Source organism: Musca autumnalis, unplaced genomic scaffold, assembly GCF_047663935.1.
Source record: "Musca autumnalis isolate F117 unplaced genomic scaffold, ASM4766393v1 scaffold_3, whole genome shotgun sequence".
In the NCBI taxonomy this organism is placed as follows: domain Eukaryota; kingdom Metazoa; phylum Arthropoda; class Insecta; order Diptera; family Muscidae; genus Musca; species Musca autumnalis.
This window is the reverse complement of record NW_027411866.1, coordinates 4287594-4310000: the sequence shown is the minus strand read 5'-3', so window position 1 is coordinate 4310000 and position 22407 is coordinate 4287594. Positions and strand designations below refer to the sequence as shown.

The 22407-nt window shown below is 41.2% G+C and overlaps 1 protein-coding gene across 5 annotated transcripts in view; it reads left to right on the top strand.

The window, feature by feature from the left end:
- LOC141396533 (uncharacterized) overlaps window positions 1-22407 on the top strand; it is a 143311-nt gene that overhangs the window by 10283 nt on the left and 110621 nt on the right. The gene's annotated exons all lie outside the window — the stretch shown is intronic.

The window sequence follows — 22407 nt, the reverse complement described above, 5'->3', positions numbered from 1 at the left end:
AGCCTAATCGGAATATTTGTTGTAACGCTGTGGCGCGTGTGGAAGGGGACCTTTCGAAATACGTTCTGTGGATGAAGACCCATAAAAAGTCCTTCTGTGAAAAATAGCTTTTAAAGATGTTCCATGATAATGACCTTTATTTCTCAAGACCTTTTAAAAGGTCCGGTAGGAAGTTCAAACTTTATTAATGTCTTCCATGGAAGAAGGTCTTTTTAAACCTCTTCTGTAGGAAAGAAGACATTTAAAAGGTCTTGCATGGAAGATAGCCTTTCAAAATGTTTTCTCTTTAAGTAGGGATTAGAAAATGCTTTTAAATAATCCTGTGGGTTTCTATAGAAAAACACCATTCAAAAAGCCTTCTATGGAGGAAGGCTTTTCGAAAGATATTTAATGTAGACGAATTTTCTAAAGACCTTGAATGTATAAACGTCTTTCAGATGGTCTTCCATGGAGGAAGACTTGTGAAAGGTCTTCTATGGAAAGGGTCTATAGAAGCACCCTTTCTTTGAGAATGGGTCTATAGAAGCACTCTTTCTTTGAGAAAGGGTCTATAGAAGCACTCTTTCTTTGAGAAAGGGTCTATAGAAGCACCCTTTCTTTGAGAAAGGGTCTATAGAAGCACCCTTTCTTTGAGAAAGGGTCTATAGAAGCACCCTTTCTTTGAGAAAGGGTCTATAGAAGCACTCTTTCTTTGAGAAAGGGTCTATAGAAGCACCCTTTCTTTGAGAAAGGGTCTATAGAAGCACCCTTTCTTTGAGAATGGGTATATAGAAGCACCCTTTCTTTGATAAAGGGTCTATAGAAGCACCATTTCTTTGAGAAAGGTTCTATAAAAGCACCCTTTCTTTGAGAAAGGGTCTATAGAAGCACCCGTTCTTTCAGACGGGGTTTTTAGAAGCAACCATTCTTTCAAAAAGTGTCTAAAGAAGCAGCCTTTCTTTCAAAAAGTGTCTAAAGAAGCACCCTTTCTTACGGAAAGGGCCTATAGAAGCACCCTGTCTTACGGAAAGGGTATATAGAGGCACTCGTTTGTACCTTTAGACCTCTCCCTCTAGATCATGCCTTGGTGGGGAAGCCTGTCCACTAGATTGTGACAGGGATGCTCACGACAGTAACGCTCAACAACATCTTATTGTGCTGATGCACCGATAAAATCTTTGTCTCTTCATGCAAATGGTCCACTGGTGTAATGAGGAGGCACCCTGTTGCGGTCCTCAGGCCGGCATTTTGTCAGGTTTGAAAATTCATCTGCTGTGTAGCGCTAACATTTGTATACCACTTTGGCGCCGCATAGTTTACCACAGATCGCTCTTGTTGCAAATAGCTGTGGCTTGCGCGAACGACATAAATATGCTATGGAACGTTTCACCCAATATTTTGGGGGTAGCTTGTGGTCGGAATCAGGACACCAACTACTAATAAGTTGAAGGGGAGTCTCATTTTAGCCGTCTATGGGGTGAACAGTGTGGCAGTGGATTTAGCGGCTGATATTTTCATATTTCTCAAATGAAAGAACTGCACATACGTCAAACACGATAGGACCCGACGAAAAATCGTACAATCACCCGCAAAAATTACGATCTCTATGCCGTCTAGAGGGTGTGGAATTTCAGAAAGGTAGAAGTTAAACAGATCCGGAGAAATAACTCCACCTTGGGGAACTCCTTATTTCACTAGACCTCTTATTTTTGAATTCCACAAACAAGTGGCGCCCAACGTTTCATACACGGCTATAGGGTAGTCTTCTCTATGTCCTCGAACAGCTTGGTATGGTTGAAGGTATTGTAGGCCTTCAATAGGGCAATAGCTAACAAGACTGTACACATGGCCTGTTCAGATTTAGACCTCTACTGATATATGTATGTATATGTGGATATGGTGCGTGATGCTGTTGTGGTGCTGTGAATTTTCCGGAATCCATGCTGATGTTGCACAACTGGGAACCTGCTTCTCTTCCTGGCCTGCTCATACTGCTGGCATCTTCGTCTACGTTCCCGATGACATCTGCAAGATCTTTCATCGTAAATGGTGGTGGTACCTCCTCGGTGCTCTATAAATTGCCGGTTAAAATAACACACGCACCTCTTCGGATCTGCCCTTAAATTACTTTATCCTGTACCAATGTTGCATTGCTTCAGGTAGTCTAGCCACTCACTCTCATTTGCTACTCCCGTCGCCTTCGCTGGGAAATTTGGTCTAATTTCGGGTATTCGACCAGCAGGTATGTAGCGAGCGGCTGCAGCTGTGATGATGTCCCCGAAAATTATCTCAGTTATAAGAAGATTTGAGAGAATTTACAGCTCTCTGAAGCGATGATTGGTAAATTATCCAGAAAAGTACGGCGGTCAGAGGTTATGAAGTCGGGTGGTCTGTTAACGGAGACGAAGATAGGAATATGGTCCAAGCCAAGGGAAATTATGGGTTATTAGCAGACTGGGTGCCACAGATAGGTCGGTATTAACGTGGGTACTTATCTTCCGGAGTAACCCCACGGTGCTCTCAACACTGGACAGAGACAATGCGTCCATCAGCGCCCTCGACACCGATGTGTGAGAGTCAATTTGTTCCTACGCATTTGGTCGTATTCATACCCTTGGTTTGGGGCGGAGCCTATCTAACACTCCTGCCTTTCTGAGGGTTAGGCAACCGGTTAATAATGCAACTCGAGATTCGAGCCGAAACTCTATCCACGATTTGGGTTTAAACTAAAGCCACCGCCATGCTTCCAACAGGGGAATGCATCAAACTGCACTACAAACTACTACCAGTTGAACTGGCAAGGTGTCCTCTTATCCTCGTAGAAGGGTCTTCGCTCGCCGTGCAAAATTTGGAGTTATAAATTTGCTCGCCCGCACTATACCCTTCTGGTCATTGCCTAGGACGAAATGCCAATACTCATCATGAGCACGGAAATCCCCTAGCACCAGACGGGGTGCGAACTATTGTCAGGCATATAACGCAGGGTATAACTTTTCATCGGCGGTATATATCTTTACAGTTCTACAACATTTTTTCAGTTAATCTTCAAGTTATCTGAAACGGTATTTGATCTTGACACGCTTCGGTCTGCATAATATCCTTTTGTTTATTATCCTCCTTTCAAGCGATTTGATAAATGTCTGCATTATTCTATTTGTCTAGCCATTTGTCTCCATTTGTTGGATAAAAACAAAAAGATATTGTCAAGACTGAAAAGGAAAATATGTGTGTGGCTTCAATTCTGTCTCTACTGCAGTTGTCGTGTATGTCGCAGTGGTGTGTGACGCTCACAAAATTGACTATTGTTACCAAGGCTTATTAAGGTCATTGTATTTTCATTTTTGCCTTTGGCAAATTTGTCCTTAAGACAAACCCTTTGCCAATTTCTTAAACGACTCGGCGGCACTGCTTAGCGTTTTGGCAATAACATTCAAAGTCGTTGATTTATAATCAGCAGTTAACAATTTTACGATGACGCCGCCAAAGTCTAACTTGGGAATGTTGGTAATTTATGCCATGTCATGAAGTTTATTTTATTGTCCTTAAGGCCACACTATTTTTAAACGAGCAAAGGATACATTAGAAATATTTTGATAATATTTAGATGAAGTATTTTACATTTCTTTAAGCCATGAAATTTTGGTGAATGGTTGTAGATAATGTTTGAGAATGGAGAAATATTGCCACCTAAAATCTCAGTGTGCCCGTGTAAAAATCTCATGCCATTGGACACTTGCTCTATGTCATCATCGTCTCTAATGTAATACCAAAAAACCAGGCTTTTCCACTGCCATTGCAAAGGACAGACATTTGATTATTTTCTTCACCTTCATTCTCAGTGATAGTGGCGTGAAGATGAACCCCATCACCGGCCCCCACCTTGCCATTTCATTGTTATTGCCACTACTGTTAAATATGTAAATATATTCAAACAGGGGATCTGCCGTCTAGAGTTGAAGCTTTTTTGGTTAGTTTTCTTGGTTACCTTCAAGCAACTCCCTGTGGTCTGTTGTGAATGAAAATGCAAATGCTATCTGAAACAACAACACCGACAACATGCTATTTAATGAAAAAAACAAAGCAATAACGAAAAAAAGACGTTTACTGCTGTTCCTCAGAGTAGCGAACACGCGATTGTTGTGTGGAATAAATGGCAAAAAAAAAACTTCAAATTCAAAGTCATTTATTTCAACGTGCAGTGGTAAAGGGCAACAAGAAATATATTGGAGGTATGAAAAACAAGGATTGGTTTTTGCAGTTAAGTGTTTTGCACAAGCTTCAATACTGCCCTGAAAACTCAAAAAAAAAAAAAAAAAACAAAACGTGCTACAAGGTTAGGGTACAAGGTTCCCCTCCCTGTCTTAAAACCGGAAATGATACGTCTGGCAGATAATTTATATTTTTCAAAGGCCAATATGTACTGCAAGACAAATGTTCACCCTACAGAGGTCAAATGACATATTATATTTCGTTTCACATGATTTTTTATGGAAAATATAGCGTTCCAAAAAATTGTCTATAGAAAAAAATGTGCTTTATGAAAGATAACGTTCTTCTGAAGACCCATTCTGAAAGAAAAAGTGCTTCCATAGACAATTTTTGAAAGAAGGGTTGCTTTTTTAGACCCTTTCCTAAAGAAAGAGTGCTTCTACAGACCTTAAATGAAAGAAAGGGATCTTCTATAGACCTTTTCTGAAAGAAAGGGTGCTTCTACAGAAACTTTTTGAAAGAAAGGTTGCATCTATATACCTGATCTGAGAGAAAGGTTGCTTCTTAAAACCCCGTCTGAAAGAAAGGGTGCTTCTTTTGACCCTTTGTGAAAGAAATGGTGCTTCTTTAGACCCTTTGTGAAAGAAATGGTGCTTCTTTAGACCCTTTGTGAAAGTAAGGGTGCTTCTATAGACCCTTTCTCAAAGAAAGGGTGCTTCTATAGACCCTTTCTCAAAGAAAGGGTGCTTCTATAGACCCTTTCTCAAAGAAAGGGTGCTTCTATAGACCCTTTCTCAAAGAAAGGGTGCTCCTATAGACCCTTTCTCAAAGAAAGGGTGCTTCTATAGACCCTTTCTCAAAGAAAGGGTGCTTCTATAGATCTTTTCTCAAAGAAAGGGTGCTTCTATAGACCCTTTCTCAAAGAAAGGGTGCTTCTATAGACCCTTTCTCAAAGAAAGGGTGCTTCAAAAAATTTTGTGAAAGAAAGGGTGCTTCTATAGACCCTTTCTCAAAGAAAGGGTGCTTCTATAGAACCTTTGTGAAAGAAAGGGTGCTTCTTTAGACCCTTTGTGAAAGAAAGGGTGCTTCTATAGACCTTTTCTCAAAGAAAGGGTGCTTCTATATACCCTTTCTCAAAGACAGGGTGCTTCTATAGATCCTTTCTCAAAGAAAGGGTGCTTCTATAGATCCTTTCTCAAAGAAAGGGTGCTTCTATAGATCCTTTCTCAATGAAAGGGAGCTTCTATAGATCCTTTCCCAAAGAAAGGGTGCTTCTATAGACCCTTTCTCAAAGAGAGGGTGCTTCTATAGACCCTTTCTCAAAGAAAGGGTGCTTCTATAGACCCTTTCTCAAAGAATGGGTGCTTCTATAGACCCTTTCTCAAAGAAAGGGTGCTTCTATAGACCCTTTCTCAAAGAAAGGGTGCTTCTATAGACCCTTTCTCAAAGAAAGGGTGCTTCTATAGACCCTTTCTCAAAGAAAGGGTGCTTCTATAGACCCTTTCTCAAAGAAAGGGTGCTTCTATAGACCCTTTCTCAAAGAAAGGGTGCTTCTATAGACCCTTTCTCAAAGAAAGGGTGCTTCTATAGACCCTTTCTCAAAGAAAGGGTGCTTCTATAGACCCTTTCTCAAAGAATGGGTGCTTCTATAGACCCTTTCTCAAAGAAAGGGTGCTTCTATAGACCCTTTCTCAAAGATAGGGTGCTACTATAGACCCTTTCTCAAAGAAAGGGTGCTTCTATAGACCCTTTCTCAAAGAATGGGTGCTTCTATAGACCCTTTCTCAAAGAAAGGGTGCTTCTATAGACCCTTTCTCAAAGAAAGGGTGCTTCTATAGACCCTTTCTCAAAGAATGGGTGCTTCTATAGACCCTTTCTCAAAGAAAGGGTGCTTCTATAGACCCTTTCTCAAAGATAGGGTGCTACTATAGACCCTTTCTCAAAGAAAGGGTGCTTCTATAGACCCTTTCTCAAAGAAAGGGTGCTTCTATAGACCCTTTCTCAAAGAAAGGGTGCTTCTATAGACCCTTTCTCAAAGAAAGGGTGCTTCTATAGACCCTTTCTCAAAGAAAGGGTGCTTCTATAGACCCTTTCTCAAAGAAAGGGTGCTTCTATAGACCCTTTCTCAAAGAAAGGGTGCTTCTATAGACCCTTTCTCAAAGAAAGGGTGCTTCTATAGACCCTTTCTCAAAGAAAGGGTGCTTCTATAGACCCTTTCTCAAAGAAAGGGTGCTTCTATAGACCCTTTCTCAAAGAAAGGGTGCTTCTATAGACCCTTTCTCAAAGAAAGGGTGCTTCTATAGACCCTTTCTCAAAGATAGGGTGCTACTATAGACCCTTTCTCAAAGAAAGGGTGCTTCTATAGACCCTTTCTCAAAGAAAGGGTGCTTCTATAGACCCTTTCTCAAAGAAAGGGTGCTTCTATAGACCCTTTCTCAAAGAAAGGGTGCTTCTATAGACCCTTTCTCAAAGAAAGGGTGCTTCTATAGACCCTTTCTCAAAGAAAGGGTGCTTCTATAGACCCTTTCTCAAAGAATGGGTGCTTCTATAGACCCTTTCTCAAAGAAAGGGTGCTTCTATAGACCCTTTCTCAAAGATAGGGTGCTACTATAGACCCTTTCTCAAAGAAAGGGTGCTTCTATAGACCCTTTCTCAAAGAAAGGGTGCTTCTATAGACCCTTTCTCAAAGAAAGGGTGCTTCTATAGACCCTTTCTCAAAGAAAGGGTGCTTCTATAGACCCTTTCTCAAAGAAAGGGTGCTTCTATAGACCCTTTCTCAAAGAAAGGGTGCTTCTATAGACCCTTTCTCAAAGAAAGGGTGCTTCTATAGACCCTTTCTCAAAGAAAGGGTGCTTCTATAGACCCTTTCTCAAAGAAACGGTGCTTCTATAGACCCTTTCTCAAAGAAAGGGTGCTTCTATAGACCCTTTCTCAAAGAAACGGTGCTTCTATAGACCCTTTCTCAAAGAAAGGGTGCTTCTATAGACCCTTTCTCAAAGAAAGGGTGCTTCTATAGACCCTTTCTCAAAGAAAGGGTGCTTCTATAGACCCTTTCTCAAAGAAAGGGTGCTTCTATAGACCCTTTCTCAAAGAAAGGGTGCTTCTATAGACCCTTTCTCAAAGAAAGGGTGCTTCTATAGACCCTTTTTCAAAGAAAGGGTGCTTCTATAGACCCTTTCTCAAAGAAAGGGTGCTTCTATAGACCCTTTCTCAAAGAAAGGGTGCTTCTATAGACCCTTTCTCAAAGAAAGGGTGCTTCTATAGACCCTTTCTCAAAGAAAGGGTGCTACTATAGACCCTTTCTCAAAGAAAGGGTGCTTCTATAGACCCTTTCTCAAAGAAAGGGTGCTTCTATAGACCCTTTTTCAAAGAAAGGGTGCTTCTATAGACCCTTTCTCAAAGAAAGGGTGCTTCTATAGACCCTTTCTCAAAGAAAGGGTGCTTCTATAGACCCTTTCTCAAAGAAAGGGTGCTTCTATAGACCCTTTCTCAAAGAAAGGGTGCTTCTATAGACCCTTTCTCAAAGAAAGGGTGCTTCTATAGACCCTTTCTCAAAGAAAGGGTGCTTCTATAGACCCTTTCTCAAAGAAAGGGTGCTTCTATAGACCCTTTCTCAAAGAAAGGGTGCTTCTATAGAACCTTTCTCAAAGAAAGGGTGCTTCTATAGACCCTTTTTGAAAGAAAGGGTGCTTCTATAGACCCTTTTTGAAAGAAAGGGTGCTTCTATAGACCCTTTTTGAAAGAAAGGGTGCTTGTATAGACCCTTTTTGAAAGAAAGGGTGCTTCTATAGACCCTTTTTGAAAGATAGGGTGCTTCTATATACCCTTTTTGAAAGAAAGGGTGCTTCTATAGACCCTTTTTAAAAGAAAGGGTGCTTCCATAGACCCTTTTTGAAAGAAAGGGTGCTTCTATAGACCCTTTTTAAAAGAAAGGGTGCTTCCATAGACCCTTTTTGAAAGAAAGGGTGTTTCTATAGACCCTTTTTGAAAGAAAGGGTGCTTATATAGACCCTTTTTGAAAGAAAGGGTGCTTCTATAGACCCCTTTTGAAAGAAAGGGTGCTTCTATAGACCCTTTCTGAAAGAAAGGGTGCTTCTATAGACCCTTTTTGAAAGAAAGGGTGCTTCTATAGACCCTTTTTGAAAGAAAGGGTGCTTCTATAGACCCTTTTTGAAAGAAAGGGTGCTTCTATAGACCCTTTTTGAAAGAAAGGGTGCTTCTATAGACCCTTTTTGAAAGAAAGGGTGCTTCTATAGACCCTTTTTGAAAGAAAGGGTGCTTCTATAGACCCTTTTTGAAAGAAAGGGTGCTTCTATAGACCCTTTTTGAAAGAAAGGGTGCTTCTATAGACCCTTTTTGAAAGAAAGGGTGCTTCTATAGACCCTTTTTGAAAGAAAGGGTGCTTCTATAGAGCCTTTCTCAATGAAAGGGTGCTTCTATAGACCCTTTTTGAAAGAAAGGGTGCTTCTATAGACCCTTTCTCAAAGAAAGGGTGCTTCTATAGACCCTTTCTCAAAGAAAGGGTGCTTCTATAGACCCTTTCTCAAAGAAAGGGTGCTTCTATAGAGCCTTTCTCAATGAAAGGGTGCTTCTATAGACCCTTTCTCAAAGAAAGGGTGCTTCTATATACCCTTTCTCAAAGAAAGGGTGCTTCTATAGACCCTTTCTCAAAGAAAGGGTGCTTCTATAGACCCTTTCTCACAGAAAGGGTGCTTCTATAGACCCTTTCTCACAGAAAGGGTGCTTCTATAGACCCTTTCTCACAGAAAGGGTGCTTCTATAGACCCTTTCTCACAGAAAGGGTGCTTCTATAGACCCTTTCTCACAGAAAGGGTGCTTCTATAGACCCTTTCTCACAGAAAGGGTGCTTCTATAGACCCTTTTTGAAAGAAAGGGTGCTTCTATAGACCCTTTTTGAAAGAAAGGGTGTTTCTATAGACCCTTTCTCAAAGAAAGGGTGCTTCTATAGACCCTTTCTCAAAGAAAGGGTGCTTCTATAGACCCTTTCTCACAGAAAGGGTGCTTCTATAGACCCTTTCTCACAGAAAGGGTGCTTCTATAGACCCTTTCTCACAGAAAGGGTGCTTCTATAGACCCTTTTTGAAAGAAATGGTGCTTCTATAGACCCTTTCTCAAAGAAAGGGTGCTTCTATACACCCTTTCTCAAAGAAAGAGTTCTTCTATATACCCTTTCCCAAAGAATGGGTGCTTCTATAGACCCTTTCTCAAAGAAAGGGTGCTTCTATAGACCCTTTCTCAAAGAATGGGTGCTTCTATAGACCCTTTCTCAAAGAAAGGGTGCTTCTATAGACCCTTTCTCAAAGAAAGGGTGCTTCTATAGACCCTTTCTCAATGAAGGGGTGCTTCTATAGACCCTTTCTCAAAGAAAGGGTGCTTCTATAGACCCTTTCTGAAAGAAAGGGTGCTTCTATAGACCCTTTCTCAAAGAAACGGTGCTTCTATAGACCCTTTTTAAAAGAAAGGGTGCTTCTATAGACCCTTTCTCAAAGAAAGGGTGCTTCTATAGACCCTTTCTCAAAGAAAGGGTGCTTCTATAGACCCTTTCTCAAAGAAAGGGTGCTTCTATAGACCCTTTCTCAAAGAAAGGGTGCTTCTATAGACCCTTTCTCAAAGAAAGGGTGCTTCTATAGACCCTTTTTCAAAGAAAGGGTGCTTCTATAGACCCTTTTTCAAAGAAAGGGTGCTTCTATAGACCCTTTCTCAAAGAAAGGGTGCTTCTATAGACCCTTTCTCAAAGAAAGGGTGCTTCTATAGACCCTTTCTCAAAGAAAGGGTGCTTCTATAGACCCTTTCTCAAAGAAAGGGTGCTTCTATAGACCCTTTCTCAAAGAAAGGGTGCTACTATAGACCCTTTCTCAAAGAAAGGGTGCTTCTATAGACCCTTTCTCAAAGAAACGGTGCTTCTATAGACCCTTTCTCAAAGAAACGATGCTTCTATAGACCCCTTCTCAAAGAAAGGGTGCTTCTATAGACCCTTTCTCAAAGAAAGGGTGCTTCTATAGACCCTTTCTCAAAGAAAGGGTGCTTCTATAGACCCTTTCTCAAAGAAAGGGTGCTTCCATAGACCCTTTCTCAAAGAAAGGGTGCTTCTATAGACCCTTTCTCAAAGAAAGGGTGCTTCTATAGACCCTTTTTGAAAGAAAGGGTGCTTCTATAGACCCTTTCTCAAAGAAAGGGTGCTTCTATAGACCCTTTCTCAAAGAAAGGGTGCTTCTATAGACCCTTTCTCAAAGAAAGGGTGCTTCTATAGACCCTTTCTCAAAGAAAGGGTGCTACTATAGACCCTTTCTCAAAGAAAGGGTGCTTCTATAGACCCTTTCTCAAAGAAAGGGTGCTTCTATAGACCCTTTCTCAAAGAAATGGTGCTTCTATAGACCCTTTCTCAAAGAAAGGGTGCTTCTATAGACCCTTTCTCAAAGAAAGGGTGCTTCTATAGACCCTTTCTCAAAGAATGGGTGCTTCTATAGACCCTTTCTCAAAGAAAGGGTGCTTCTATAGACCCTTTCTCAAAGATAGGGTGCTACTATAGACCCTTTCTCAAAGAAAGGGTGCTTCTATAGACCCTTTCTCAAAGAAAGGGTGCTTCTATAGACCCTTTCTCAAAGAAAGGGTGCTTCTATAGACCCTTTCTCAAAGAAAGGGTGCTTCTATAGACCCTTTCTCAAAGAAAGGGTGCTTCTATAGACCCTTTCTCAAAGAAAGGGTGCTTCTATAGACCCTTTCTCAAAGAAAGGGTGCTTCTATAGACCCTTTCTCAAAGAAAGGGTGCTTCTATAGACCCTTTCTCAAAGAAAGGGTGCTTCTATAGACCCTTTCTCAAAGAAAGGGTGCTTCTATAGACCCTTTCTCAAAGATAGGGTGCTACTATAGACCCTTTCTCAAAGAAAGGGTGCTTCTATAGACCCTTTCTCAAAGAAAGGGTGCTTCTATAGACCCTTTCTCAAAGAAAGGGTGCTTCTATAGACCCTTTCTCAAAGAAAGGGTGCTTCTATAGACCCTTTCTCAAAGAAAGGGTGCTTCTATAGACCCTTTCTCAAAGAAAGGGTGCTTCTATAGACCCTTTCTCAAAGAATGGGTGCTTCTATAGACCCTTTCTCAAAGAAAGGGTGCTTCTATAGACCCTTTCTCAAAGATAGGGTGCTACTATAGACCCTTTCTCAAAGAAAGGGTGCTTCTATAGACCCTTTCTCAAAGAAAGGGTGCTTCTATAGACCCTTTCTCAAAGAAAGGGTGCTTCTATAGACCCTTTCTCAAAGAAAGGGTGCTTCTATAGACCCTTTCTCAAAGAAAGGGTGCTTCTATAGACCCTTTCTCAAAGAAAGGGTGCTTCTATAGACCCTTTCTCAAAGAAAGGGTGCTTCTATAGACCCTTTCTCAAAGAAAGGGTGCTTCTATAGACCCTTTCTCAAAGAAACGGTGCTTCTATAGACCCTTTCTCAAAGAAAGGGTGCTTCTATAGACCCTTTCTCAAAGAAACGGTGCTTCTATAGACCCTTTCTCAAAGAAAGGGTGCTTCTATAGACCCTTTCTCAAAGAAACGGTGCTTCTATAGACCCTTTCTCAAAGAAAGGGTGCTTCTATAGACCCTTTCTCAAAGAAAGGGTGCTTCTATAGACCCTTTCTCAAAGAAAGGGTGCTTCTATAGACCCTTTCTCAAAGAAAGGGTGCTTCTATAGACCCTTTTTCAAAGAAAGGGTGCTTCTATAGACCCTTTCTCAAAGAAAGGGTGCTTCTATAGACCCTTTCTCAAAGAAAGGGTGCTTCTATAGACCCTTTCTCAAAGAAAGGGTGCTTCTATAGACCCTTTCTCAAAGAAAGGGTGCTACTATAGACCCTTTCTCAAAGAAAGGGTGCTTCTATAGACCCTTTCTCAAAGAAAGGGTGCTTCTATAGACCCTTTTTCAAAGAAAGGGTGCTTCTATAGACCCTTTCTCAAAGAAAGGGTGCTTCTATAGACCCTTTCTCAAAGAAAGGGTGCTTCTATAGACCCTTTCTCAAAGAAAGGGTGCTTCTATAGACCCTTTCTCAAAGAAAGGGTGCTTCTATAGACCCTTTCTCAAAGAAAGGGTGCTTCTATAGACCCTTTCTCAAAGAAAGGGTGCTTCTATAGACCCTTTCTCAAAGAAAGGGTGCTTCTATAGAACCTTTCTCAAAGAAAGGGTGCTTCTATAGACCCTTTTTGAAAGAAAGGGTGCTTCTATAGACCCTTTTTGAAAGAAAGGGTGCTTCTATAGACCCTTTTTGAAAGAAAGGGTGCTTGTATAGACCCTTTTTGAAAGAAAGGGTGCTTCTATAGACCCTTTTTGAAAGATAGGGTGCTTCTATATACCCTTTTTGAAAGAAAGGGTGCTTCTATAGACCCTTTTTAAAAGAAAGGGTGCTTCCATAGACCCTTTTTGAAAGAAAGGGTGCTTCTATAGACCCTTTTTAAAAGAAAGGGTGCTTCCATAGACCCTTTTTGAAAGAAAGGGTGTTTCTATAGACCCTTTTTGAAAGAAAGGGTGCTTATATAGACCCTTTTTGAAAGAAAGGGTGCTTCTATAGACCCCTTTTGAAAGAAAGGGTGCTTCTATAGACCCTTTCTGAAAGAAAGGGTGCTTCTATAGACCCTTTTTGAAAGAAAGGGTGCTTCTATAGACCCTTTTTGAAAGAAAGGGTGCTTCTATAGACCCTTTTTGAAAGAAAGGGTGCTTCTATAGACCCTTTTTGAAAGAAAGGGTGCTTCTATAGACCCTTTTTGAAAGAAAGGGTGCTTCTATAGACCCTTTTTGAAAGAAAGGGTGCTTCTATAGACCCTTTTTGAAAGAAAGGGTGCTTCTATAGACCCTTTTTGAAAGAAAGGGTGCTTCTATAGACCCTTTTTGAAAGAAAGGGTGCTTCTATAGACCCTTTTTGAAAGAAAGGGTGCTTCTATAGACCCTTTTTGAAAGAAAGGGTGCTTCTATAGACCCTTTTTGAAAGAAAGGGTGCTTCTATAGACCCTTTTTGAAAGAAAGGGTGCTTCTATAGAGCCTTTCTCAATGAAAGGGTGCTTCTATAGACCCTTTTTGAAAGAAAGGGTGCTTCTATAGACCCTTTCTCAAAGAAAGGGTGCTTCTATAGACCCTTTCTCAAAGAAAGGGTGCTTCTATAGACCCTTTCTCAAAGAAAGGGTGCTTCTATAGAGCCTTTCTCAATGAAAGGGTGCTTCTATAGACCCTTTCTCAAAGAAAGGGTGCTTCTATATACCCTTTCTCAAAGAAAGGGTGCTTCTATAGACCCTTTCTCAAAGAAAGGGTGCTTCTATAGACCCTTTCTCACAGAAAGGGTGCTTCTATAGACCCTTTCTCACAGAAAGGGTGCTTCTATAGACCCTTTCTCACAGAAAGGGTGCTTCTATAGACCCTTTCTCACAGAAAGGGTGCTTCTATAGACCCTTTTTGAAAGAAAGGGTGCTTCTATAGACCCTTTTTGAAAGAAAGGGTGTTTCTATAGACCCTTTCTCAAAGAAAGGGTGCTTCTATAGACCCTTTCTCAAAGAAAGGGTGCTTCTATAGACCCTTTCTCACAGAAAGGGTGCTTCTATAGACCCTTTCTCACAGAAAGGGTGCTTCTATAGACCCTTTCTCACAGAAAGGGTGCTTCTATAGACCCTTTTTGAAAGAAATGGTGCTTCTATAGACCCTTTCTCAAAGAAAGGGTGCTTCTATACACCCTTTCTCAAAGAAAGAGTTCTTCTATATACCCTTTCCCAAAGAATGGGTGCTTCTATAGACCCTTTCTCAAAGAAAGGGTGCTTCTATAGACCCTTTCTCAAAGAATGGGTGCTTCTATAGACCCTTTCTCAAAGAAAGGGTGCTTCTATAGACCCTTTCTCAAAGAAAGGGTGCTTCTATAGACCCTTTCTCAATGAAGGGGTGCTTCTATAGACCCTTTCTCAAAGAAAGGGTGCTTCTATAGACCCTTTCTGAAAGAAAGGGTGCTTCTATAGACCCTTTCTCAAAGAAACGGTGCTTCTATAGACCCTTTTTAAAAGAAAGGGTGCTTCTATAGACCCTTTCTCAAAGAAAGGGTGCTTCTATAGACCCTTTCTCAAAGAAAGGGTGCTTCTATAGACCCTTTCTCAAAGAAAGGGTGCTTCTATAGACCCTTTCTCAAAGAAAGGGTGCTTCTATAGACCCTTTCTCAAAGAAAGGGTGCTTCTATAGACCCTTTTTCAAAGAAAGGGTGCTTCTATAGACCCTTTTTCAAAGAAAGGGTGCTTCTATAGACCCTTTCTCAAAGAAAGGGTGCTTCTATAGACCCTTTCTCAAAGAAAGGGTGCTTCTATAGACCCTTTCTCAAAGAAAGGGTGCTTCTATAGACCCTTTCTCAAAGAAAGGGTGCTTCTATAGACCCTTTCTCAAAGAAAGGGTGCTACTATAGACCCTTTCTCAAAGAAAGGGTGCTTCTATAGACCCTTTCTCAAAGAAACGGTGCTTCTATAGACCCTTTCTCAAAGAAACGATGCTTCTATAGACCCCTTCTCAAAGAAAGGGTGCTTCTATAGACCCTTTCTCAAAGAAAGGGTGCTTCTATAGACCCTTTCTCAAAGAAAGGGTGCTTCTATAGACCCTTTCTCAAAGAAAGGGTGCTTCCATAGACCCTTTCTCAAAGAAAGGGTGCTTCTATAGACCCTTTCTCAAAGAAAGGGTGCTTCTATAGACCCTTTTTGAAAGAAAGGGTGCTTCTATAGACCCTTTCTCAAAGAAAGGGTGCTTCTATAGACCCTTTCTCAAAGAAAGGGTGCTTCTATAGACCCTTTCTCAAAGAAAGGGTGCTTCTATAGACCCTTTCTCAAAGAAAGGGTGCTACTATAGACCCTTTCTCAAAGAAAGGGTGCTTCTATAGACCCTTTCTCAAAGAAAGGGTGCTTCTATAGACCCTTTCTCAAAGAAATGGTGCTTCTATAGACCCTTTCTCAAAGAAAGGGTGCTTCTATAGACCCTTTCTCAAAGAAAGGGTGCTTCTATAGACCCTTTCTCAAAGAATGGGTGCTTCTATAGACCCTTTCTCAAAGAAAGGGTGCTTCTATAGACCCTTTCTCAAAGATAGGGTGCTACTATAGACCCTTTCTCAAAGAAAGGGTGCTTCTATAGACCCTTTCTCAAAGAAAGGGTGCTTCTATAGACCCTTTCTCAAAGAAAGGGTGCTTCTATAGACCCTTTCTCAAAGAAAGGGTGCTTCTATAGACCCTTTCTCAAAGAAAGGGTGCTTCTATAGACCCTTTCTCAAAGAAAGGGTGCTTCTATAGACCCTTTCTCAAAGAAAGGGTGCTTCTATAGACCCTTTCTCAAAGAAAGGGTGCTTCTATAGACCCTTTCTCAAAGAAAGGGTGCTTCTATAGACCCTTTCTCAAAGAAACGGTGCTTCTATAGACCCTTTCTCAAAGAAAGGGTGCTTCTATAGACCCTTTCTCAAAGAAAGGGTGCTTCTATAGACCCTTTCTCAAAGAAAGGGTGCTTCTATAGACCCTTTCTCAAAGAAAGGGTGCTTCTATAGACCCTTTCTCAAAGAAAGGGTGCTTCTATAGACCCTTTCTCACAGAAAGGGTGCTTCTATAGACCCTTTCTCACAGAAAGGGTGCTTCTATAGACCCTTTTTGAAAGAAAGGGTGCTTCTATAGACCCTTTCTCAAAGAAAGGGTGCTTCTATACACCCTTTCTCAAAGAAAGAGTTCTTCTATATACCCTTTCCCAAAGAATGGGTGCTTCTATAGACCCTTTCTCAAAGAAAGGGTGCTTCTATAGACCCTTTCTCAAAGAATGGGTGCTTCTATAGACCCTTTCTCAAAGAAAGGGTGCTTCTATAGACCCTTTCTCAAAGAAAGGGTGCTTCTATAGACCCTTTCTCAATGAAGGGGTGCTTCTATAGACCCTTTCTCAAAGAAAGGGTGCTTCTATAGACCCTTTCTGAAAGAAAGGGTGCTTCTATAGACCCTTTCTCAAAGAAACGGTGCTTCTATAGACCCTTTTTAAAAGAAAGGGTGCTTCTATAGACCCTTTCTCAAAGAAAGGGTGCTTCTATAGACCCTTTCTCAAAGAAAGGGTGCTTCTATAGACCCTTTCTCAAAGAAAGGGTGCTTCTATAGACCCTTTCTCAAAGAAAGGGTGCTTCTATAGACCCTTTCTCAAAGAAAGGGTACTTCTATAGACCCTTTCTCAAAGAAAGGGTGCTTCTATAGACCCTTTCTCAAAGAAAGGGTGCTTCTATAGACCCTTTCTCAAAGAAAGGGTGCTTCTATAGACCCTTTCTCAAAGAAAGGGTGCTTCTATAGACCCTTTTTCAAAGAAAGGGTGCTTCTATAGACCCTTTCTCAATGAAGGGGTGCTTCTATAGACCCTTTCTCAAAGAAAGGGTGCTTCTATAGACCCTTTCTGAAAGAAAGGGTGCTTCTATAGACCCTTTCTCAAAGAAACGGTGCTTCTATAGACCCTTTCTCAAAGAAAGGGTGCTTCTATAGACCCTTTCTCAAAGAAAGGGTGCTTCTATAGACCCTTTCTCAAAGAAAGGGTGCTTCTATAGACCCTTTCTCAAAGAAAGGGTGCTTCTATAGACCCTTTCTCAAAGAAAGGGTGCTTCTATAGACCCTTTCTCAAAGAAAGGGTGCTTCTATAGACCCTTTCTCAATGAAGGGGTGCTTCTATAGACCCTTTTTCAAAGAAAGGGTGCTTCTATAGACCCTTTCTCAAAGAAAGGGTGCTTCTATAGACCCTTTCTCAAAGAAAGGGTGCTTCTATAGACCCTTTCTCAAAGAAAGGGTGCTACTATAGACCCTTTCTCAAAGAAAGGGTGCTTCTATAGACCCTTTCTCAAAGAAACGGTGCTTCTATAGACCCTTTCTCAAAGAAAGGGTGCTTCTATAGACCCTTTCTCAAAGAAAGGGTGCTTCTATAGACCCTTTCTCAAAGAAAGGGTGCTTTTATAGACCCTTTCTCAAAGAAAGGGTGCTTCTATAGACCCTTTCTCAAAGAAAGGGTGCTTCTATAGACCCTTTTTCAAAGAAAGGGTGCTTCTATAGACCCTTTCTCAAAGAAAGGGTGCTTCTATAGACCCTTTCTCAAAGAAAGGGTGCTTCTATAGACCCTTTCTCAAAGAAAGGGTGCTACTATAGACCCTTTCTCAAAGAAAGGGTGCTTCTATAGACCCTTTCTCAAAGAAACGATGCTTCTATAGACCCCTTCTCAAAGAAAGGGTGCTTCTATAGACCCTTTCTCAAAGAAAGGGTGCTTCTATAGACCCTTTCTCAAAGAAAGGGTGCTTCTATAGACCCTTTCTCAAAGAAAGGGTGCTTCCATAGACCCTTTCTCAAAGAAAGGGTGCTTCTATAGACCCTTTCGCAAAGAAAGGGTGCTTCTATAGACCCTTTTTGAAAGAAAGGGTGCTTCTATAGACCCTTTCTCAAAGAAAGGGTGCTTCTATAGACCCTTTCTCAAAGAAAGGGTGCTTCTATAGACCCTTTCTCAAAGAAAGGGTGCTTCTATAGACCCTTTCTCAAAGAAAGGGTGCTACTATAGACCCTTTCTCAAAGAAAGGGTGCTTCTATAGACCCTTTCTCAAAGAAAGGGTGCTTCTATAGACCCTTTCTCAAAGAAAGGGTGCTTCTATAGACCCTTTCTCAAAGAAAGGGTGCTTCTATAGACCCTTTCTCAAAGAAAGGGTGCTTCTATAGACCCTTTCTCAAAGAAAGGGTGCTTCTATAGACCCTGTCTCAAAGAAAGGGTGCTTCTATAGACCCTTTCTCAAAAAAAGGGTGCTTCTATAGAACCTTTCTCAAAGAAAGGGTGCTTCTATAGACCCTGTCTCAAAGAAAGGGTGCTTCTATAGACCCTTTCTCAAAGAAAGGGTGCTTCTATAGACCCTTTCTCAAAGAAAGGGTGCTTCTATAGACCCTTTCTCAAAGAAAGGGTGCTTCTATAGACCCTTTCTCAAAGAAAGGGTGCTTCTATAGACCCTTTCTCAAAGAAAGGGTGCTTCTATAGACCCTGTCTCAAAGAAAGGGTGCTTCTATAGACCCTTTCTCAAAGAAAGGGTGCTTCTATAGACCCTGTCTCAAAGAAAGGGTGCTTCTATAGACCCTTTCTCAAAAAAAGGGTGCTTCTATAGAACCTTTCTCAAAGAAAGGGTGCTTCTATAGACCCTGTCTCAAAGAAAGGGTGCTTCTATAGACCCTTTCTCAAAGAAAGGGTGCTTCTATAGACCCTTTCTCAAAGAAAGGGTGCTTCTATAGACCCTTTCTCAAAGAAAGGGTGCTTCTATAGACCCTTTCTCAAAGAAAGGGTGCTTCTATAGACCCTTTCTCAAAGAAAGGGTGCTTCTATAGACCCTTTCTCAAAGAAAGGGTGCTTCTATAGACCCTTTCTCAAAGAAAGGGTGCTTCTATAGACCCTGTCTCAAAGAAAGGGTGCTTCTATAGACCCTTTCTCAAAAAAAGGGTGCTTCTATAGAACCTTTCTCAAAGAAAGGGTGCTTCTATAGACCCTGTCTCAAAGAAAGGGTGCTTCTATAGACCCTTTCTCAAAGAAAGGGTGCTTCTATAGACCCTTTCTCAAAGAAAGGGTGCTTCTATAGACCCTTTCTCAAAAAAAGGGTGCTTCTATAGAACCTTTCTCAAAGAAAGGGTGCTTCTATAGACCCTGTCTCAAAGAAAGGGTGCTTCTATAGACCCTTTCTCAAAGAAAGGGTGCTTCTATAGACCCTTTCTCAAAGAAAGGGTGCTTCTATAGACCCTTTCTCAAAGAAAGGGTGCTTCTATAGAACCTTTCTCAAAGAAAGGGTGCTTCTATAGACCCTTTCTCAAAGAAAGGGTGCTTCTATAGACCCTTTCTCAAAGAAAGGGTGCTTCTATAGAACCTTTCTCAAAGAAAGGGTGCTTCTATAGACCCTTTCTCAAAGAAAGGGTGCTTCTATAGACCCTTTCTCAAAGAAAGGGTGCTTCTATAGACCCTTTCTCAAAGAAAGGGTGCTTCTATAGACCCTTTCTCAAAAAAAGGGTGCTTCTATAGAACCTTTCTCAAAGAAAGGGTGCTTCTATAGACCCTGTCTCAAAGAAAGGGTGCTTCTATAGACCCTTTCTCAAAGAAAGGGTGCTTCTATAGACCCTTTCTCAAAGAAAGGGTGCTTCTATAGACCCTTTCTCAAAGAAAGGGTGCTTCTATAGACCCTTTCTCAAAGAAAGGGTGCTTCTATAGACCCTGTCTCAAAGAAAGGGTGCTTCTATAGACCCTTTCTCAAAAAAAGGGTGCTTCTATAGAACCTTTCTCAAAGAAAGGGTGCTTCTATAGACCCTGTCTCAAAGAAAGGGTGCTTCTATAGACCCTTTCTCAAAGAAAGGGTGCTTCTATAGACCCTTTCTCAAAGAAAGGGTGCTTCTATAGACCCTTTCTCAAAGAAAGGGTGCTTCTATAGACCCTTTCTCAAAGAAAGGGTGCTTCTATAGACCCTTTCTCAAAGAAAGGGTGCTTCTATAGACCCTGTCTCAAAGAAAGGGTGCTTCTATAGACCCTTTCTCAAAGAAAGGGTGCTTCTATAGACCCTGTCTCAAAGAAAGGGTGCTTCTATAGACCCTTTCTCAAAAAAAGGGTGCTTCTATAGAACCTTTCTCAAAGAAAGGGTGCTTCTATAGACCCTGTCTCAAAGAAAGGGTGCTTCTATAGACCCTTTCTCAAAGAAAGGGTGCTTCTATAGACCCTTTCTCAAAGAAAGGGTGCTTCTATAGACCCTTTCTCAAAGAAAGGGTGCTTCTATAGACCCTTTCTCAAAGAAAGGGTGCTTCTATAGACCCTTTCTCAAAGAAAGGGTGCTTCTATAGACCCTTTCTCAAAGAAAGGGTGCTTCTATAGACCCTTTCTCAAAGAAAGGGTGCTTCTATAGACCCTGTCTCAAAGAAAGGGTGCTTCTATAGACCCTTTCTCAAAAAAAGGGTGCTTCTATAGAACCTTTCTCAAAGAAAGGGTGCTTCTATAGACCCTGTCTCAAAGAAAGGGTGCTTCTATAGACCCTTTCTCAAAGAAAGGGTGCTTCTATAGACCCTTTCTCAAAGAAAGGGTGCTTCTATAGACCCTTTCTCAAAAAAAGGGTGCTTCTATAGAACCTTTCTCAAAGAAAGGGTGCTTCTATAGACCCTGTCTCAAAGAAAGGGTGCTTCTATAGACCCTTTCTCAAAGAAAGGGTGCTTCTATAGACCCTTTCTCAAAGAAAGGGTGCTTCTATAGACCCTTTCTCAAAGAAAGGGTGCTTCTATAGAACCTTTCTCAAAGAAAGGGTGCTTCTATAGACCCTTTCTCAAAGAAAGGGTGCTTCTATAGACCCTTTCTCAAAGAAAGGGTGCTTCTATAGAACCTTTCTCAAAGAAAGGGTGCTTCTATAGACCCTTTCTCAAAGAAAGGGTGCTTCTATAGACCCTTTCTCAAAGAAAGGGTGCTTCTATAGACCCTTTCTCAAAGAAAGGGTGCTTCTATAGACCCTTTCTCAAAAAAAGGGTGCTTCTATAGAACCTTTCTCAAAGAAAGGGTGCTTCTATAGACCCTGTCTCAAAGAAAGGGTGCTTCTATAGACCCTTTCTCAAAGAAAGGGTGCTTCTATAGACCCTTTCTCAAAGAAAGGGTGCTTCTATAGACCCTTTCTCAAAGAAAGGGTGCTTCTATAGACCCTTTCTCAAAGAAAGGGTGCTTCTATAGACCCTGTCTCAAAGAAAGGGTGCTTCTATAGACCCTTTCTCAAAAAAAGGGTGCTTCTATAGAACCTTTCTCAAAGAAAGGGTGCTTCTATAGACCCTGTCTCAAAGAAAGGGTGCTTCTATAGACCCTTTCTCAAAGAAAGGGTGCTTCTATAGACCCTTTCTCAAAGAAAGGGTGCTTCTATAGACCCTTTCTCAAAGAAAGGGTGCTTCTATAGACCCTTTCTCAAAGAAAGGGTGCTTCTATAGACCCTTTCTCAAAGAAAGGGTGCTTCTATAGACCCTTTCTCAAAGAAAGGGTGCTTCTATAGACCCTTTCTCAAAGAAAGGGTGCTTCTATAGACCCTGTCTCAAAGAAAGGGTGCTTCTATAGACCCTTTCTCAAAAAAAGGGTGCTTCTATAGAACCTTTCTCAAAGAAAGGGTGCTTCTATAGACCCTGTCTCAAAGAAAGGGTGCTTCTATAGACCCTTTCTCAAAGAAAGGGTGCTTCTATAGACCCTTTCTCAAAGAAAGGGTGCTTCTATAGACCCTTTCTCAAAGAAAGGGTGCTTCTATAGACCCTTTCTCAAAGAAAGGGTGCTTCTATAGACCCTTTCTCAAAGAAAGGGTGCTTCTATAGACCCTTTCTCAAAGAAAGGGTGCTTCTATAGACCCTTTCTCAAAGAAAGGGTGCTTCTATAGACCCTTTCTCAAAGAAAGGGTGCTTCTATAGACCCTTTCTCAAAGAAAGGGTGCTTCTATAGACCCTTTCTCAAAGAAAGGGTGCTTCTATAGACCCTTTCTCAAAGAAAGGGTGCTTCTATAGACCCTTTCTCAAAGAAAGGGTGCTTCTATAGACCCTGTCTCAAAGAAAGGGTGCTTCTATAGACCCTTTCTCAAAAAAAGGGTGCTTCTATAGAACCTTTCTCAAAGAAAGGGTGCTTCTATAGACCCTGTCTCAAAGAAAGGGTGCTTCTATAGACCCTTTCTCAAAGAAAGGGTGCTTCTATAGACCCTTTCTCAAAGAAAGGGTGCTTCTATAGACCCTTTCTCAAAGAAAGGGTGCTTCTATAGACCCTTTCTCAAAAAAAGGGTGCTTCTATAGACCCTTTCTCAAAGAAAGGGTGCTTCTATAGACCCTTTCTCAAAGAAAGGGTGCTTCTATAGACCCTTTCTCAAAGAAAGGGTGCTTCTATAGAACCTTTCTCAAAGAAAGGGTGCTTCTATAGACCCTTTTTGAAAGAAAGGTTGCTTCTATAGACCCTTTTTGAAAGAAAGGGTGCTTCTATAGACCCTTTTTGAAAGAAAGGGTGCTTCTATAGACCCTTTTTGAAAGATAGGGTGCTTCTATAGACCCTTTTTGAAAGAAAGGGTGCTTCTATAGACCCTTTTTGAAAGAAAGGGTGCCTCTATAGACCCTTTTTGAAAGAAAGGGTGCTTCTATAGACCCTTTCTCAAAGAAAGGGTGCTTCTATAGAACCTTTCTCAAAGAAAGGGTGCTTCCATAGACCCTTTTTGAAA